The 20964-nt window shown below is 39.9% G+C and overlaps 1 protein-coding gene across 9 annotated transcripts in view; it reads left to right on the top strand.

Moving 5' to 3' along the window:
• Positions 1 to 20964, top strand: part of LOC135507014 (type II inositol 3,4-bisphosphate 4-phosphatase-like) — a 333119-nt gene that overhangs the window by 93996 nt on the left and 218159 nt on the right. For 5 of the 9 annotated variants that reach the window (XM_064926488.1, XM_064926482.1, XM_064926481.1 and 2 more), the window contains one exon: positions 18782 to 18824. The exons of 2 other annotated variants lie outside the window; for them this stretch is intronic. The gene's annotated coding sequence lies outside the window, so the exon portion shown is untranslated. Of the gene's footprint in view, positions 1 to 18752; positions 18825 to 20964 lie in introns of all 9 variants that reach the window. 2 more of the 9 variants (XM_064926485.1, XM_064926484.1) reach the window with 2 other exon arrangements.

The following is a 20964-nucleotide window of genomic DNA, read 5'->3' on the forward strand; positions in this document are numbered from 1 at the left end:
AGAAGCATTAGTAATATATTAGACCTGTTGTAGTTGAAGAGCATTAGTAATATATTAGACCTGTTGTAGTTGAGGAGCATTAGTAATATATTAGACCTGTTGTAGTTGAGGAGCATTAGTAAGACAACAGTATTAGACCTGTTGTAGTTGAGGAGCATTAGTAAGACAACAGTATTAGACCTGTTGTAGTTGAGGAGCATTAGTAATATATTAGACCTGTTGTAGTTGAGGAGCATTAGTAATATATTAGACCTGTTGTAGTTGAGGAGCATTAGTAATATATTAGACCTGTTGTAGCTGAAGAGCATTAGTAATATATTAGACCTGTTGTAGTTGAGGAGCATTAGTAATATATTAGACCTGTTGTAGCTGAAGAGCATTAGTAATATATTAGACCTGTTGTAGTTGAGGAGCATTAGTAATATATTAGACCTGTTGTAGTTGAGGAGCATTAGTAATATATTAGACCTGTTGTAGTTGAAGAGCATTAGTAATATATTAGACCTGTTGTAGTTGAGGAGCATTAGTAATATATTAGACCTGTTGTAGTTGAGGAGCATTAGTAATATATTAGACCTGTTGTAGTTGAGGAGCATTAGTAAGACAAATTAGACCTGTTGTAGTTGAGGAGCATTAGTAATATATTAGACCTGTTGTAGTTGAGGAGCATTAGTAATATATTAGACCTGTTGTAGTTGAGGAGCATTAGTAAGACCTGTTGTAAGGAGCATTAGTATTATTAGACCTGTTGTAGTTGAGGAGCATTAGTAAGACAACAGTATTAGACCTGTTGTAGTTGAGGAGCATTAGTAATATATTAGACCTGTTGTAGTTGAGGAGCATTAGTAATATATTAGACCTGTTGTAGTTGAGGAGCATTAGTAATATATTAGACCTGTTGTAGCTGAAATATATTAGAGCATTAGTAATATATTAGACCTGTTGTAGTTGAGGAGCATTAGTAATATATTAGACCTGTTGTAGTTGAGAAGCATTAGTAATATATTAGACCTGTTGTAGCTGAAGAGCATTAGTAATATATTAGACCTGTTGTAGTTGAGATTAGTATTATTAGACCTGACAGTTGACATTAGTAATATATTAGACCTGTTGTAGTTGAGGAGCATTAGTAATATATTAGACCTGTTGTAGTTGAGGAGCATTAGTAAGACCATATTAGACCTGTTGTAGTTGAGGAGCATTAGTAAGACAACAGTATTAGACCTGTTGTAGTTGAGGAGCATTAGTAATATATTAGACCTGTTGTAGTTGAGGAGCATTAGTAAGACAATAGTATTAGACCTGTTGTAGTTGAGGAGCATTAGTAAGACAACAGTATTAGACCTGTTGTAGCTGAGGAGCATTAGTAAGACCATTAGACCTGTTGTAGTTGAGGAGCATTAGTAAGACCATTAGACCTGTTGTAGCTGAGGAGCATTAGTAAGACAACAGTATTAGACCTGTTGTAGCTGAGGAGCATTAGTAATATATTAGACCTGTTGTAGTTGAGGAGCATTAGTAAGACCATTAGACCTGTTGTAGTTGAGGAGCATTAGTAAGACCATTAGACCTGTTGTAGCTGAGGAGCATTAGTAAGACTACAGTATTAGACCTGTTGTAGCTGAGGAGCATTAGACCATTAGACCTGTTGTAGCTGAGGAGCATTAGTAATATATTAGACCTGTTGTAGTTGAGGAGCATTAGTAATATATTAGACCTGTTGTAGTTGAGGAGCATTAGTAAGACAACAGTATTAGACCTGTTGTAGCTGAGGAATATATTAGTAAGACAACAGTATTAGACCTGTTGTAGCTGAGGAGCATTAGTAATATATTAGACCTGTTGTAGTTGAGGAGCATTAGTAAGAACATTAGACCTGTTGTAGTTGAGGAGCATTAGTAAGACCATTAGACCTGTTGTAGTTGAGGAGCATTAGTAAGACCATTAGACCTGTTGTAGTTGAGGAGCATTAGTAAGACCATTAGACCTGTTGTAGCTGAGGAGCATTAGTAAGACCATTAGACCTGTTGTAGTTGAGGAGCATTAGTAATATATTAGACCTGTTGTAGTTGAGGAGCATTAGTAATATATTAGACCTGTTGTAGTTGAGGAGCATTAGTAATATATTAGACCTGTTGTAGTTGAGGAGCATTAGTAATATATTAGACCTGTTGTAGTTGAGGAGCATTAGTAATATATTAGACCTGTTGTAGTTGAGGAGCATTAGTAATATATTAGACCTGTTGTAGCTGAAGAGCATTAGTAATATATTAGACCTGTTGTAGTTGAGGAGCATTAGTAATATATTAGACCTGTTGTAGTTGAGGAGCATTAGTAATATATTAGACCTGTTGTAGTTGAGGAGCATTAGTAATATATTAGACCTGTTGTAGCTGAAGAGCATTAGTAATATATTAGACCTGTTGTAGTTGAGGAGCATTAGTAATATATTAGACCTGTTGTAGTTGAGGAGCATTAGTAATATATTAGACCTGTTGTAGTTGAGGAGCATTAGTAATATATTAGACCTGTTGTAGTTGAGGAGCATTAGTAATATATTAGACCTGTTGTAGTTGAGGAGCATTAGTAAGACATTAGACCTGTTGTAGTTGAGGAGCATTAGTAAGACAACAGTATTAGACCTGTTGTAGTTGAGGAGCATTAGTAAGACAACAGTATTAGACCTGTTGTAGCTGAGGAGCATTAGTAAGACAACAGTATTAGACCTGTTGTAGTTGAGGAGCATTAGTAAGACAACAGTATTAGACCTGTTGTAGTTGAGGAGCATTAGTAATATATTAGACCTGTTGTAGTTGAGGAGCATTAGTAATATATTAGACCTGTTGTAGTTGAGGAGCATTAGTAATATATTAGACCTGTTGTAGCTGAAGAGCATTAGTAATATATTAGACCTGTTGTAGTTGAGGAGCATTAGTAATATATTAGACCTGTTGTAGCTGAAGAGCATTAGTAATATATTAGACCTGTTGTAGTTGAGGATTAGCATTAGTAATTATTAGACCTGTTGTAGTTGAGGAAGCATTAGTAAGACCATTAGACCTGTTGTAGTTGAAGAGCATTAGTAATATATTAGACCTGTTGTAGTTGAGAAGCATTAGTAAGACAACATTTAGACCTGTTGTAGTTGAGGAGCATTAGTAATACCATTAGACCTGTTGTAGTTGAGGAGCATTAGTAAGACCTGTTGTAGTTGAGGAGCATTAGTAAGTATTAGACCTGTTGTAGTTGAGGAGCATTAGTAAGACAACAGTATTAGACCTGTTGTAGCTGAGGAGCATTAGTAAGACAACAGTATTAGACCTGTTGTAGTTGAGGAGCATTAGTAATATATTAGACCTGTTGTAGTTGAGGAGCATTAGTAAGACAATAGTATTAGACCTGTTGTAGCTGAGGAGCATTAGTAAGACAACAGTATTAGACCTGTTGTAGTTGAGGAGCATTAGTAAGACCATTAGACCTGTTGTAGTTGAGGAGCATTAGTAAGACCATTAGACCTGTTGTAGCTGAAGAGCATTAGTAAGACAACAGTATTAGACCTGTTGTAGCTGAGGAGCATTAGTAATATATTAGACCTGTTGTAGTTGAGGAGCATTAGTAAGACCATTAGACCTGTTGTAGTTGAGGAGCATTAGTAAGACCATTAGACCTGTTGTAGTTGAGGAGCATTAGTAAGACCAGACCATTAGACCTGTTGTAGCTGACATTAGACCATTAGACCTGTTGTAGCTGAGGAGCATTAGTAATATATTAGACCTGTTGTAGTTGAGGAGCATTAGTAATATATTAGACCTGTTGTAGTTGAGGAGCATTAGTAAGACAACAGTATTAGACCTGTTGTAGCTGAGGAGCATTAGTAAGACAACAGTATTAGACCTGTTGTAGCTGAGGAGCATTAGTAATATATTAGACCTGTTGTAGTTGAGGAGCATTAGTAAGAACATTAGACCTGTTGTAGTTGAGGAGCATTAGTAAGAACATTAGACCTGTTGTAGTTGAGGAGCATTAGTAAGACCATTAGACCTGTTGTAGTTGAGGAGCATTAGTAAGACCATTAGACCTGTTGTAGTTGAGGAGCATTAGTAAGAACATTAGACCTGTTGTAGTTGAGGAGCATTAGTAAGACCATTAGACCTGTTGTAGCTGAGGAGCATTAGTAAGACCATTAGACCTGTTGTAGTTGAGGAGCATTAGTAATATATTAGACCTGTTGTAGTTGAGGAGCATTAGTAATATATTAGACCTGTTGTAGCTGAAGAGCATTAGTAATATATTAGACCTGTTGTAGTTGAGGAGCATTAGTAATATATTAGACCTGTTGTAGTTGAGAAGCATTAGTAATATATTAGACCTGTTGTAGCTGAAGAGCATTAGTAATATATTAGACCTGTTGTAGTTGAGAAGCATTAGTAATATATTAGACCTGTTGTAGCATGTAATATATTAGACCTGTTGTAGCAGGAGCATTAGTATATATTAGACCTGTTGTAGTTGAGGAGCATTAGTAATATATTAGACATTGAGGAGCATTAGTAATATTAGACCTGTTGTAGTTGAGGAGCATTAGTAATATATTAGACCTGTTGTAGTTGAGGAGCATTAGTAATATATTAGACCTGTTGTAGTTGAGGAGCATTAGTAATATATTAGACCTGTTGTAGCTGAGAAGCATTAGTAATATATTAGACCTGTTGTAGCTGAAGAGCATTAGTAATATATTAGACCTGTTGTAGTTGAGAAGCATTAGTAAGACCATTAGACCTGTTGTAGTTGAGGAGCATTAGTAAGACAACAGTATTAGACCTGTTGTAGTTGAGGAGCATTAGTAATACAATATTAGACCTGTTGTAGTTGAGGAGCATTGGTAAGACAACAGTATTAGACCTGTTGTAGTTGAGGAGCATTAGTAAGACCATATTAGACCTGTTGTAGTTGAGGAGCATTAGTAAGACAATTATTAGACCTGTTGTAGTTGAGGGGCATTAGTAAGACTACAGTATTAGACCTGTTGTAGTTGAGGAGCATTAGTAAGACCATTAGACCTGTTGTAGTTGAGGAGCATTAGTAAGACCATTAGACCTGTTGTAGTTGAGGAGTATTAGTAAGACCATTAGACCTGTTGTAGTTGACAGTTGAAGAGCATTAGTAAGACCATTAGACCTGTTGTAGGAGCATTGGTAAGACCATTAGACCTGTTGTAGTTGAGGAGTATTAGTAAGACTATTAGACCTGTTGTAGTTGAGGAGCATTAGTAAGACCATTAGACCTGTTGTAGCTGAGGAGCATTAGTAAGACTACAGTATTAGACCTGTTGTAGTTGAGGAGCATTAGTAAGACCATTAGACCTGTTGTAGCTGAGGAGCATTAGTAATATATTAGACCTGTTGTAGTTGAGGAGCATTAGTAAGACCATTAGACCTGTTGTAGTTGAGGAGCATTAGTAAGACCATTAGACCTGTTGTAGCTGAGGAGCATTAGTAAGACTACAGTATTAGACCTGTTGTAGGAGCATGAGGAGGCATTAGTAAGACCATTAGACCTGTTGTAGTTGAGGAGCATTAGTAAGACTACCATTAGACCTGTTGTAGTTGAGGAGCATTAGTAAGACTAACAGTATTAGACCTGTTGTAGCTGAGGAGCATTAGTAAGACAACAGTATTAGACCTGTTGTAGTTGAGGAGCATTAGTAACCTGTTGTAGTTGAGGAGCATTAGTAAGACCATTAGACCTGTTGTAGCTGAGGAGCATTAGTAAGACCATTAGACCTGTTGTAGTTGAGGAGCATTAGTAAGACCATTAGACCTGTTGTAGTTGAGGAGCATTAGTAAGACCATTAGACCTGTTGTAGTTGAGGAGCATTAGTAAGACATTAGTATTAGACCTGTTGTAGTTGAGGAGCATTAGTAAGACCTAGTTGAGGAGCATTAGTATTAGACCTGTTGTAGTTGAGGAGCATTAGTAAGACATTAGACCTGTTGTAGCTGAGGAGCATTAGTAATATATTAGACCTGTTGTAGTTGAGGAGCATTAGTAAGACCATTAGACCTGTTGTAGTTGAGGAGCATTAGTAAGACCATTAGACCTGTTGTAGTTGAGGAGCATTAGTAAGACTACAGTATTAGACCTGTTGTAGTTGAGGGGCATTAGTAAGACTACAGTATTAGACCTGTTGTAGTTGAGGAGCATTGGTAAGACCATTAGACCTGTTGTAGTTGAGGAGTATTAGTAAGACTATTAGACCTGTTGTAGTTGAGGAGCATTAGTGAGACATTAAGACCTGTTGTACTTGAGGAGCATTAGTAAGACGACAGTATTATACCTGTTGTAGCTGAGGAGCATTAGTAAGACAATTATACCTATTGTAGCTGAAAAGCATTAATAAGACCATTAGAACTGTTGTAGCTGAGGAGCATTAGTAAGACCATTAGACCTGTTGTAGTTGAGAAGCATTAGTAAGACCATTAGACCTGTTGTAGTTGAGGAGCATTAGTAAGACCATTAGACCTGTTGTAGTTGAGGAGCATTAGTAAGACCATTAGACCTGTTGTAGCTGAGAAGCATTAGTAAGACCATTAGACCTGTTGTAGTTGAGGAGCATTAGTAAGACTACATATTAGACCTGTTGTAGCTGAGGAGCATTAGTAAGACCATTAGACCTGTTGTAGTTGAGGAGCATTAGTAAGACCATTAGACCTGTTGTAGTTGAGAAGCATTAGTAAGACCATTTAGACCTGTTGTAGTTGAGGAGCATTAGTAAGACCATTAGACCTGTTGTAGTATTAGACCTGTTGTAGTTGAGGAGCATTAGTAAGACCTGTTGTAATAGTATTAGACCTGTTGTAGTTGAGGAGCATTAGTAAGACAACAGTATTAGACCTGTTGTAGCTGAGGAGCATTAGTAAGACCATTAGACCTGTTGTAGTTGAGGAGCATTAGTAAGACCATTAGACCTGTTGTAGCTGAGGAGCATTAGTAAGACATTAGTAAGACCAGACCTGTTGTAGCTGAGGAGCATTAGTAATATATTAGACCTGTTGTAGTTGAGGAGACAGGAGCATTAGTAAGACCATTAGACCTGTTGTAGTTGAGGAGCATTAGTAAGACCATTAGACCTGTTGTAGCTGAGGAGCATTAGTAAGACATATTAGACCTGTTGTAGCTGAGGAGCATTAGTAAGACCATTAGACCTGTTGTAGTTGAGGAGCAGACCTGTTGTAGTTGAGGAGCATTAGTACCTTATTAGACCTGTTGTAGCTGAGGAGCATTAGAAAGACAACAGTATTAGACCTGTTGTAGTTGAGGAGCATTAGTAAGACCATTAGACAGTGTTTAGACCTGTTGTAGTTGAGGAGCATTAGTAAGACCATTAGACCTGTTGTAGCTGAGGAGCATTAGTAAGACTATTAGACCTGTTGTAGTTGAGAAGCATTAGTAAGACTACAGTATTAGACCTGTTGTAGTTGAGAAGCATTAGTAAGACCATTAGACCTGTTGTAGCTGAGGAGCATTAGTAAGACCATTAGACCTGTTGTAGTTGAGGAGCATTAGTAAGACCTGTTGTAGTTGACATTTAGACCTGTTGTAGTTGAGGAGCATTAGTAAGACCATTAGACCTGTTGTAGTTGAGGAGCATTAGTAAGACCATTAGACCTGTTGTAGTTGAGGAGCATTAGTAAGACCATTAGACCTGTTGTAGTTGAGGAGCATTAGTATTTAGACCTGTTGTAGCTGAGGAGCATTAGTATTAGACCTGTTGTAGTTGAGGAGCATTAGTAAGACCATTAGACCTGTTGTAGCTGAGGAGCATTAGTAAGACCAAGACCTGTTGTAGCTGAAGAGCATTAGTAAGACCATTAGACCTGTTGTAGTTGAGGAGCATTAGTAAGACCATTAGACCTGTTGTAGCTGAAGAGCATTAGTAATACCATTAGACCTGTTGTAGTTGAGGAGCATTAGTAATATATTAGACCATTAGACCTGTTGTAGTTGAGGAGCATTAGTAATATATTAGACCTGTTGTAGTTGAGAAGCATTAGTAAGACCAATAGACCTGTTGTAGTTGAGAAGCATTAGTAAGAATATTAGACCTGTTGTAGTTGAGAAGCATTAGTAAGACCATTAGACCTGTTGTAGCTGAGGAGCATTAGTAAGACCATTAGACCTGTTGTAGCTGAGGAGCATTAGTAAGACCATTAGACCTGTTGTAGTTGAGAAGCATTAGTAAGACCATTAGACCTGTTGTAGTTGAGGAGCATTAGTAAGACTACAGTATTAGACCTGTTGTAGTTGAGGAGCATTAGTAAGACTACAGTATTAGACCTGTTGTAGCTGAGGAGCATTAGTAAGACTACAGTATTAGACCTGTTGTAGTTGAGGAGCATTAGTAAGACTACAGTATTAGACCTGTTGTAGTTGAGGAGCATTAGTAAGACTACAGTATTAGACCTGTTGTAGCTGAGGAGCATTAGTAAGACAACAGTATTAGACCTGTTGTAGTTGAGGAGCATTAGTAAGACCATTAGACCTGTTGTAGTTGAGGAGTATTAGTAAGACCATTAGACCTGTTGTAGCTGAGGAGTATTAGAAAGACAACAGTATTAGACCTGTTGTAGCTGAGGAGCATTAGTAAGACCATTAGACCTGTTGTAGTTGAGGAGCATTAGTAAGACCATTAGACCTGTTGTAGTTGAGGAGCATTAGTAAGACCATTAGACCTGTTGTAGCTGAGGAGCATTAGTAAGACAACATTAGACCTGTTGTAGTTGAGGAGCATTAGTAAGACCATTAGACCTGTTGTAGCTGAGGAGCATTAGTAAGACCATTAGACCTGTTGTAGTTGAGGAGCATTAGTAAGACCATTAGACCTGTTGTAGTTGAGGAGCATCAGTGAGACATTAAGACCTGTTGTAGCTGAGGAGCATTAGTAAGACTACAGTATTATACCTGTTGTAGCTGAGGAGCATTAGTAAGACCATTAGACCTGTTGTAGCTGAGGAGCATTAGTAAGACCATATATTAGACCTGTTGTAGTTGAGGAGCATTAGTAAGACTACAGTATTAGACCTGTTGTAGCTGAGGAGCATTAGTAAGACTACAGTATTAGACCTGTTGTAGTTGAGGAGCATTAGTAAGACCATTAGACCTGTTGTAGTTGAGGAGCATTAGTAAGACCATTAGACCTGTTGTAGTTGAGGAGCATTAGTAAGACCATTAGACCTGTTGTAGTTGAGGAGCATTAGTAAGACTACAGTATTAGACCTGTTGTAGCTGAGGAGCATTAGTAAGACTACAGTATTAGACCTGTTGTAGCTGAGGAGCATTAGTAAGACTACCATTAGACCTGTTGTAGTTGAGGAGCATTAGTAAGACAGACCTGTTGTAGTATTAGACCTGTTGTAGCTGAGGAGCATTAGTAAGACTACAGTATTAGACCTGTTGTAGTTGAGGAGCATTAGTAAGACTGCTGTATTAGACCTGTTGTAGTTGAGAAGCATTAGTAAGACCATTAGACCTGTTGTAGTTGAGGAGCATTAGTAAGACCATTAGACCTGTTGTAGTTGAGGAGCATTAGTAAGACAACAGTATTAGACCTGTTGTAGCTGAGGAGCATTAGTAAGACAACAGTATTAGACCTGTTGTAGCTGAGGAGCATTAGTAATATATTAGACCTGTTGTAGTTGAGGAGCATTAGTAAGACCATTAGACCTGTTGTAGTTGAGGAGCATTAGTAAGACCATTAGACCTGTTGTAGTTGAGGAGCATTAGTAAGACCAGTATTAGACCTGTTGTAGCTGAGGAGCATTAGTAAGACCATATTAGACCTGTTGTAGCTGAGGAGCATTAGTAAGACCAATAGACCTGTTGTAGCTAGAAGCATTAGAAGACCTGTGTTGTAGTTGAGGAGCATTAGTAAGACCATTAGACCTGTTGTAGTTGAGGAGTATTAGTAAGAACATTAGACCTGTTGTAGTTGAAGAGCATTAGTAAGACCATTAGACCTGTTGTAGTTCAGGAGCATCAGTGAGACCATTAGACCTGTTGTAGTTGAGGAGCATTAGTAAGACCATTAGACCTGTTGTAGTTGAGGAGCATTAGTAAGACTACGGTATTAGACCTGTTGTAGTTGAGGAGCATTAGTAAGGCCATTAGACCTGTTGTAGTTGAGGAGCATTAGTAAGGCCATTAGACCTGTTGTAGTTGAGAAGCATTAGTAAGACCATTAGACCTGTTGTAGTTCAGGAGCATCAGTGAGACCATTAGACCTGTTGTAGTTGAGGAGCATTAGTAAGACCATTAGACCTGTTGTAGTTGAGAAGCATTAGTAAGACCATTAGACCTGTTGTAGTTCAGGAGCATTAGTAAGACCATTAGACCTGTTGTAGTTGACAAGCATTAATAAGACCATTAGACCTGTTGTAGTTCAGGAGCATCAGTGAGACCATTAGACCTGTTGTAGTTGAGGAGCATCAGTGAGACATTAAGACCTGTTGTAGCTGAGAAGCATTAGTAAGACCATTAGACCTGTTGTAGCTGAGGAGCATTAGTAAGACCAATAGACCTGTTGTAGCTGAGAAGCATTAATAAGACCATTAGACCTGTTGTAGTTGAGGAGCATTAGTAAGACCATTAGACCTGTTGTAGTTGAGAAGCATTAGTAAGACCATTAGACCTGTTGTAGTTGAGAAGCATTAATAAGACCATTAGACCTGTTGTAGTTGAGAAGCATTAATAAGACCATTAGACCTGTTGTAGTTCAGGAGCATCAGTGAGACCATTAGACCTGTTGTAGTTGAGGAGTATTAGTAAGACCATTATACCTGTTGTAGTTGAGAACCATTAGTAAGACCATTAGACCTGTTGTAGTTGAGGAGCATCAGTGAGACATTAAGACCTGTTGTAGCTGAGGAGTATTAGTAAGACCATTATACCTGTTGTAGTTGAGAAGCATTAGTAAGACCAATAGACCGGTTGTAGCTGAAGGGCATTAGTAAGACCATTAGACCTGTTGTAGCTAAGAAAATTAGTAAGACCATTAGACCTGTTGAAGCTGACAAGCATTAGTAAGACCAATAGACCTGTTGAAGCTGAGAAGCATTAATAAGACTACAGTATTAAACCTGTTGTAGCTGAGGAGCATTAGTAAGACTACAGTATTAGACCAGTTGTAGTTGAGGAGCATTAGTAATGTATTAGACCTGTTGTAGTTGAGGAGCATTAGTAAGACAACAGTATTAGACCAGTTGTAGCTGAAGAGCATTAGTAAGACAACAGTGTTACACCTGTTGTAGCTGAGGAGCATTAGTAATGTATTAGACCTGTTGTAATTGAGGAGCATTAGTAAGACCATTAGACCTGTTGTAGTTGACAAGCATTAATAAGACCATTAGACCTGTTGTAGTTGAGGAGCATTAGTAAGACCATTGGACCTGTTGTAGCTGAGAAGCATTAGTAAGACCATTAGACCTGTTGTAGTTGAGAAGCATTAGTAAGACCATTAGACCTGTTGTAGCTGAGAAGCATTAGTAAGACCATTAGACCTGTTGTAGCTGAGAAGCATTAGTAAGACCATTATACCTGTTGTAGCTGAGAAGCATTAGTAAGACCATTAGACCTGTTCTTGCTAAGGAGCATTTGTAAGACCATTAGACCTGTTGTAGTTGAGGATCATTAGTAAGACCATTAGACCTGTTGTAGCTGAGAAGCATTAGTAAGACCATTAGACCTGTTGTAGTTGAGGAGCATTAGTAAGACCATTAGACCTGTTGTGGTTGAGGAGCATTAGTAAGACCATTAGACCTGTTGTAGTTGAGGAGCATTAATAAGACCATTAGACCTGTTGTAGCTGAGGAGCATTAGTAAGACCATTAGACCTGTTGTAGTTGAGGAGCATTAGTAAGACCATTAGACCTGTTGTAGTTGAGGAGCATTAGTAAGACCATTAGACCTGTTGTAGTTGAGGAGCATTAGTAAGACCATTAGACCTGTTGTAGTTGAGGAGCATTAATAAGACCATTAGACCTGTTGTAGCTGAGAAGCATTAGTAAGACCATTAGACCCGTTCTTGCTGAGGAGCATTAGTAAGACCATTAGACCTGTTGTAGTTGAGAAGCATTAATAAGACCAGTGGGCCTGTAGTAAGTGAGAAATATTAATAAGACCAGTAGACCTGTTGCAGTTGAGAAGCATTAATAAGACCAGTAGGCCTGTTGTAGCTAAGAAATATTAATAAGACCAGTAGACCTGTTGTAGTTGAGAAGCATTAATAAGACCAGTAGGCCTGTTGCAGCTGAGAAGCATTAATAAGACCAGTAGGCCTGTTGTAGCTGAGAAGCATTAATAAGACCAGTAGGCCTGTTGTAGTTAAGAAGCATTAACTAGACCAGTTGACCTGTTGTAGCTGAGAAGCATTAATAAGACCAGTAGGCCTGTTGTAGCTGAGAAGCATTAATAAGACCAGTAGGCCTGTTGTAGTTGAGAAGCATTAACTAGACCAGTTGACCTGTTGTAGCTGAGAAGCATTAATAAGACCAGTAGGCCTGTTGTAGTTGAGAAGCATTAACTAGACCAGTTGACCTGTTGTAGCTGAGAAGCATTAATAAGACCAGTAGGCCTGTTGTAGTTGAGAAGCATTAATAAGACCAGTAGGCATGTTGTAGCTGAGAAGCATTAATAAGACCAGTTGACCTGTTGTAGTTGAGAAGCATTAATATGACCAGTAGGCCTGTTGTAGCTGAGAAGCATTAATAAGACCAGTAGGCCTGTTGTAGCTGAGAAGCATTAATAAGACCAGTAGACCTGTTGTAGTTGAGAAGCATTAATAAGACCAGTAGGCCTGTTGTAGCTAAGAAGCATTAATAAGACCAGTAGGCCTGTTGTAGCTGAGAAGCATTAACTAGACCAGTTGACCTGTTGTAGCTGAGAAGCATTAATAAGACCAGTAGGCCTGTTGTAGCTGAGAAGCATTAATAAGACCAGTAGGCCTGTTGTAGTTGAGAAGCATTAACTAGACCAGTTGACCTGTTGTAGCTGAGAAGCATTAATAAGACCAGTAGGCATGTTGTAGCTGAGAAGCATTAGGTAAGACTACAGCATGTTTGACTGGTGTATACTAGACTACAGAACACAGGCTACAATTCATCCAGTGGGTGGATATCTCTCCAATGTTGCTGGGAATGAAGAAAGAGGTACCCCCTTATTTCACACCCACCCACAATGTGTATCCCCCAAAACGCATATGCCTTCTCCTCCAACACGTACCCCCTCAACGCCCCCCCCCCCCCCCCTCTCATTTATACACTGCGTGCGCTACACGCATGGAAGATCAATGATTTATACATTCATTGATGTTTTGTCGGGAGCACACAATCATAGGCCTTTCCTAAGCTCCGCTAGGTCACAAAGACTGTCGCTCCCTGCCTTAAAATTGCCACCTGTGGTAGAAATAATGAGTTTTCTCAAGTGTGACACCTACAGTGTGGTATCCCAAGCTCCCTGGAGAGGCACAACATACGGAAAAAAAGAAGCAGGGGAAAATTGAGAGAGAGAACGCTCCCCCGTCAACACCATTGCCTTCTGTCAAATGAAAAGAGCAGTGAGGAGAAATGCTTTATTACCTGCTAGCACCTTGATCAGTGGAGTGTTGAGGATGGGTTATGTGTGTGTGTGTGTGTGTGTGTGTGTGGTGTGTGTGTGTGTGTGTGTGTGTGTGTGTGTGTGTGTGTGTGTGTGTGTGTGTGTGTGTGTGTGTGTGTGTGTGTGCGCGAACTGAAGAGATCGCTATCTATCCGTCTCCCCGAATATGATTAATAACACTGCTTGTATATGCAGTTAAAAGCTATAAGGAATTGGGGCATTTGCCACTGCGACTGCAAATGCGACGTGGAATATGTAATGCCTGTAGAATAATGAGGTGGAAACGGGCGACAATGCCTCCTGAGTCATTGCTGTGACATTACGTACTCCGCAACCGTGGTGAATGGGTAAAACTGGCAGGTTTTTTCTCCACCCGACTCTTAGTCTTCGAGCGACTGTAATACGATTCCCAAGAGATTAGGTGATAAAGTGAAACCAGGTGAAATGCTCTTTCCTCTCCTCTTCTCTCTCCCCCTCTTGGGACTTATTGAAAAGCATTAGGCCATCAAAATCAGGTTATTCCAGAGTCTAAAAGTGTTTTAGGGGTTTTCAAAATAATCCCCCGTGTGAGCAGTCGGCGACGGTAACAAGCCTCTTGAAGTGTGTCAACATTTGTACGTGAACCATTTATAACAAACAAAAAATGAGTTATCAAATCAAATTGAATAAAATGTTATTGGTCACATACACATACTTAGCAGATGTTATTGCAGGTGTACCGAAATGCTTGTGTTCCTAGTTCCAACAGTGCAGTAGTATCTAACAATTTACAACAATACACACAAATCTAAAGTAAAAGAATGGAGTTAAGAAATATATAAATATTAGATTGAGCAATGTCAGAGTGGCATTGACTAAAATACAATAGAGTAGAATACAGTATATAGATATGAGATGAGTGAAGCCGTATGTAAACAATATTTAAACATTATTAAAGTGGCCAGCGATTCTATGCACTGTATATAGGGCAGCAGCTTCTAAGGTGCAGGGTTGCATAACCAGGTGGAAGCCAGCTAGTGATGGCTATTTAACAGTCTGATGGCCTTTAGATAGAAGCTGTTTTTCAGTCTCTCGGTCCCAGATTTGATGCACCTGTACTGACCTCGCCTTCAGGATGATAGCAGGATGACTCGGGTGGTTGATGTCCTTGATGATCTTTTTGGCCTTCCTGTGACATCGGGTGCTGTAGGTGTCCTGGAGGGCAGGTAGTTTGCCCCCGGTGATGAGTTGGGCAGACCGCACCACCCTCAGGTCGTCAGAGGGTAAAATATAAGTTATTATTAGTAAATGTTGTTCAATTTTGCTCATTTACCAGAGTTGTTTCTCTGTGTTATTTGTCAATTTAAGTGTAATTAAAATCAGTATTTGCTTCAATATAAGACGGGAACCTTGAAAACAGAGAACTGTAGGTTGATGATTGAGACACAAACAAACAAGTTGAATGCCAAGGCTCATGAGGGCGAGAAGGACTGATCCATTCCATCTACAGCAATTCATCTATTCCAGCCCAGTGAGGTAAAACGTTTCATTAAGGATACCCTCAACAAAGGGCAAATTAACTCAATTACACATTCAAGGAAGTTGATCGACATTCGTGGAAGTTGAAGTTAATCCTCAATATAGTCCTTCATTAGCTTTAGGGTTGGCTGGGTTTTTCAATCAGACTTCGCTAAACACCATGGCGTTTGTTATTATTGGAAAACTCACCTTGAGTGTAGCCAGGAATGAATAGTTCTGAACATTCTGATGCATCTGTTGGCATCAAGACGACAAATGTCGCAGTAAATTATTGTAGGTACATTGGCTCTTTGAGTGTGAAACTCACAGCTCAGACTGCCTTACAAAATACTGTAGAACTCAACCACCCTTGATGATGGATTCAGCATGTTTTTCTTTTGTAGTTTAAAGAGAGTTACTCTACATTATATGAAGTAATGAGCAGGTTAGGTAACCAACCACCACTAATTTTGGGTGGGTCGCAAAAAAAACAAATCTCCTGCCTGGGATTCCGACTGTGCCTCATTTAACGAGTGACACCTCCATCAGCCCTACATCTACTGAAGATAGTGTGGATTCAATTAAGAAAAGCGTGACTCCCTCCAAATCCTCGGCAAGGCTGGAGGGGGGGGGGCTTAAAGCAGCAGAGGAGAGTTACAATGTGTCATATTCAGAGGTTATAGCAGCAGAGGCGTGTTACAATGTGTCATATTCAGAGGTTATAGCAGCAGAGGCGTGTTACAATGTGTCATATTCAGAGGTTATAGCAGCAGAGGCGTGTTACAATGTGTCATATTCAGAGGTGAGCCCTCTGAGCTGACATAAGTACACTCCTGGATCATAGAGTGCTCCAGTAGAATCTGAGAAATCATGTCGTGCCTTGTGTACAGTATCGAGTATAATCTCCCGTGGGCAGATTCTGTATGCAGACTGAAGAGTCTGCCGGGACTGAATGGGATGTGTGAGATAACAAGCAGAAATGGTTCCGGTCTTTGGGTTTGTGTCACTGGTTATTTTGATGTATCTTCTCCTTGTGTGCCCACACAGATCAGAAAGGGGCGGGGCTTTGGCTGAAAGTTTCCTTGTACGAGGGTTGAGACTTAGTTTTTGCCAGAACTCTCAATTTCTAACATGTCGGTGACCAAATTACACAATATTTTACTTGTAAGTTAACAGAAATTATATCAAGTATAATACACTCTTGGAACTTTACAAGTGTTTCAGTGCAAACATGGTTTGCCCTGTGTACAGTGGTACAATATCAACTCAAACACCTTATTACAGTCACAAAGGTCAAACAACTAGATACTCAGCAGTGGTTCTCAATCCTGGTCCTGGGGACCCAAAAGGGTGCACATTTTTGTTTTTGCCCTAGCACTACACGCCTGACTCAAATCACCAACGCTTTTTGATGAGTTGATCATTTGAATCAGCTGTTTAGTGCTAGGGCAAAAACAAAAATGTGCACCCTTTTGGGTCTCCAGGACCAGGATTGAGAACCAGTGAGATACTGTAATGCAAATGCCTGTCAAAGACTGTTGGGTTGAAAAAAACATGACCCAATACAACTGAGGACTTTTCTAACAGAGTGCAGGTCTCTATTATATCTTTCATTCATAACTTTCCTTTTTGTACCCTGCACCTGCAGTCTGCAGTATAAACCGGAACACACCTATTCTCAGAGCCACGGAGGCTCCAACAAGGGTTTCTCGGGTGACTAAAGGGCCTCATAAAGAGAGTGTAAAAAGGTTATGTTGGCGTGTTCTTTAAATAACATGGGCCAGAGCATTATGAGCATTACGGCTATTCACAGTAATGTCCTGATCACAGTGTCCACCAGCCGCATTTCCTGCACAGCCTTTTGAATCCAATTTACAAAAAAGGGCCTATTCAGTATTATTTCTTTCTAAATCTTAACAACTCTGCTCTCTCCACGTTCTGGTAAGCATGTCTTAGGCCACATTTAATCCTCGAATCCTTAAGTGAAATAAGTTATTAGTGTACATTTAAAGCTACAATCCTTAATTGAAACAATAACAAAGCCGTCAACCTGCCTCTGTGTCTGTAAAAAGCTTAGGGATGTGCCTGGAGAAATGTAACCACTCTCGAAATGTATAGACAGAGCTATGGATGCAAGGACTGATACCCATGCTATTACAGTTTTAACCATGTTTTGAGGCTATGCAGCCTACGTAGTGTTTGTTTACATTTACATTGTTTACTAACATTGGAGTAAAACAAGCTTCTATTTTGGGTTCTGATGGTGTATGACAGCTGAACTAAGCTCATGAGGCATTTAGATGTTCTCTTGTTCAGGAATCAATGGGAACATATACAGTATCATTCATTTATAAGTCCAAAAATTGATGTAGCAACTAAGTTGTCTTGCTTTAAAGGAGAGCAAATAGGCAAACCCTCAGCAGTGACTGGAAGCTGCTCCTTCCTGTATGACGCTGTATGTATCAGTCTCTGCTGTGTTTTCCATAAACAATAACTGTTTTAGATATGGCGTGAGACAATATTTTTTTATCGTTTTGACGGTTAGTTAGAGTGAAGTAAAAAATGGGCTGAGTGCTTGTTGGAATATTTCATCAACACAGCATAGACTACAACGTTGAATCACAGCCAGGAATTCAACTCACATACACCCCCCCCTCCTCTTTCTCTTCCCGCTGGGCGGGAGCGAGGCATGCTGGGAGGAATCTATTTGCATGGTGTTTCTGTACGCCTCATTATGTTTCAAAGGCGATCAACGCCAACACACTGGAAAGAACACAAGCTCTGCTGAGGCATAGTTAGAGCCCAGGGTGTCATATTGTCCTGTATTCACAAAGAGTCTCCCTGTCTTATTCATTAGGATCCAAACCACAAAACGGATCCTAAATTAGCACTCCTACTCTAGGACACTGGAAACACTGGCCATTGTACCAGGGCAATGGATTCTGAGAATATTTGATGGTCGATAATTATTAAAGTTGTCTCTCTAATTCATGATCTATTTCTGTTTATCTTAATTTTCTATAAAGGTAGTCCTGGTGAGATGTAGTATCTCTAATATGGGAGAGACCAGTTTACTGTGCAGAATGGAAGTGTCATATGAATTAGGGATCAAGGGGGGTGAACTCTGACAGCTGATAAGGACACGTGGATTTTAAAGAGGCACTTCCTGGGTTTGTTTGCCTTTCTGTGTGTTTGTTTGTGTGCTTCCTCCAACACTGTTGACCAGAGGCTACATAAACCTGGCCCCAGTATCAGACCATCTGTTAGCGTTAGCATTCACCATGCAAAACTACTGAGAGTTCCCTCCAATACTGACCATCTGAATTAGCTGTAATGCAGGAACGTGTGCATGAAAGTTACCCCAGCTAATGAAGCGAGAGAGAGGGCGAGAGAGAGAGAGTGAGAGAATCTAACCACATGCCAGCCAGTGCCAGCACTCAGTCGACTCGCTAATCTGGATGAAAACGTGTAGCAGTCAGTGATTTGTCCGTTTCAGAATAGGACAAACAGAAGGCTGCAGCACAGAGCTGCTGTGTTGTGTGGATGCCTGCCTGGGTGTCTGTCTTACTGTCTGCCTGGCTCTGTGTATTGTTCTCCGGGAGCAGACTTCCTGACCGCGGTCTTCTTCTCTCAGCAGACTCCCTGCCAGACCCCCTGCGCCATTCAGACTTGAGCTGGTGAGTTGGCACATCCCTAGTGAAGCCATGCCAGGCATTTGTATACACACACACACACACTCGCGGGCAAGCACAGATGCACACGCGCGCCTGAACATGCAAAAACAAAATGCACACATGCATAACACTCTTCCAACCCTGTCTGTCAGTGTGTGTGTACATCAGTATCTGTGTCTGTCAGTGTGTGTGCATATCAGTATCAGTGTCTGTGTGTGCACATCAGTATCAGTGTGTGTGTCTACATCAGTATCAGTATCTGTGTGTGTACATCAGTATCAGTATCTGTGTGTGTGTGTATCAGTATCTGAGTGTGTGTATCAGTATCTGTGTGTGTACATCAGTATCTGTGTGTGTACATCAGTATCTGTATCTGTCAGTGTGTACATCAGTATCTGTATCTGTGTGTGTACATCAGTATATGTATCTGTGTGTGTACATCAGTATCAGTATCTGTGTGTGTACATCAGTATATGTATCTGTGTGTGTACATCAGTATCAGTATCTCTGTGTGTGTACATCAGTATCAGTATCTGTGTCTCTACATCAGTATCAGTATCTCTGTGTGTGTATCAGTATCTGTGTGTGTGTATCAGTATCTCTGTGTGTGTGTATCAGTATCTGTGTGTGTACATCAGTATCAGTATCTGGATGTGTACATCAGTATCTGTATCTGTGTGTGTACATCAGTATCTGTATCTGTGTGTGTACATCAGTATCAGTATCTGTGTGTGTACATCAGTATCTGTATCTGGATGTGTACATCAGTATCTGTATCTGTGTGTGTACATCAGTATCTGTGTCTGTCAGTGTGTATGTACATCAGTATCTGTGTCTGTCAGTGTGCATGTACATCAGTATCTGTATCTGTGTGTGCACATCAGTATCTGTGTGTGTACATCAGTATCAGTATATGTGTGTGTACATCAGTATCTGTGTGTGTACATCAGTGTCAGTATGCTGTGTGTGTATATCAGTATCAGTATCTGTGTGTGTACATCAGTATCAGTATCTGTGTATGTACATCAGTATCTATATATGTGTGTGTACATCAGTATCAGTATCTGTGTGTGTACATCAGTATCAGTATCTGTGTATGTATATCAGTATTTGTGTGTGTACATCAGTATCTATATATGTGTGTGTACATCAGTATCAGTATCTGTGTGTGTACATCAGTATCTGTGTGTGTACATCAGTGTCTGTTTCTGTGTGTGTATATCAGTATCTGTGTGTGTACATCAGTATCTGTATCTGTGTGTGTGTATCAGTATCTGAGTGTGTGTATCAGTATCTGTGTGTGTACATCAGTATCTGTGTGTGTACATCAGTATCTGTATCTGTCAGTGTGTACATCAGTATCTGTATCTGTGTGTGTACATCAGTATCAGTATCTGTGTGTGTACATCAGTATCAGTATCTGTGTGTGTGTATCAGTATCTGAGTGTGTGTATCAGTATCTGTGTGTGTACATCAGTATCTGTGTGTGTACATCAGTATATGTATCTGTGTGTGTACATCAGTATCAGTATCTGTGTGTGTACATCAGTATCAGTATCTGTGTGTGTACATCAGTATCAGTATCTGTGTCTGTACATCAGTATCAGTATCTCTGTGTGTGTATCAGTATCTGTGTGTGTATCAGTATCTCTGTGTGTGTGTATCAGTATCTGTGTGTGTGTGTGTGTGTGTGTGTGTGTGTGTGTGTGTGTGTGTGTGTGTGTGTGTGTGTGTGTGTGTGTGTGTGTGTGTGTGTGTGTGTGTGTGTGTGTGTATCAGTATCTGGATGTGTACATCAGTATCTGTATCTGTGTGTGTACATCAGTATCAGTATCTGTGTCTGTCAGTGTGCATGTAAATCAGTATCTGTATCTGTGTGTGCACATCAGTATCAGTATCTGTGTGTGCACATCTGTATCTGTGTGTGTACATCAGTATCAGTATCTGTGTGTGTACATCAGTATCAGTATATGTGTGTGTACATCAGTATCTGTGTGTGTACATCAGTGTCAGTATGCTGTGTGTGTATATCAGTATCAGAATACTGTGTGTGTACATCAATATCAGTATCTGTGTGTGTACATCAGTATCAGTATCTGTGTGTGTACATCAGTATCTGTGTGTGTACATCAGTGTCTGTGTG

The sequence above is a fragment of the Oncorhynchus masou genome, chromosome 20, assembly GCF_036934945.1.
Source record: "Oncorhynchus masou masou isolate Uvic2021 chromosome 20, UVic_Omas_1.1, whole genome shotgun sequence".
Taxonomy (NCBI): Eukaryota; Metazoa; Chordata; class Actinopteri; order Salmoniformes; family Salmonidae; genus Oncorhynchus; species Oncorhynchus masou.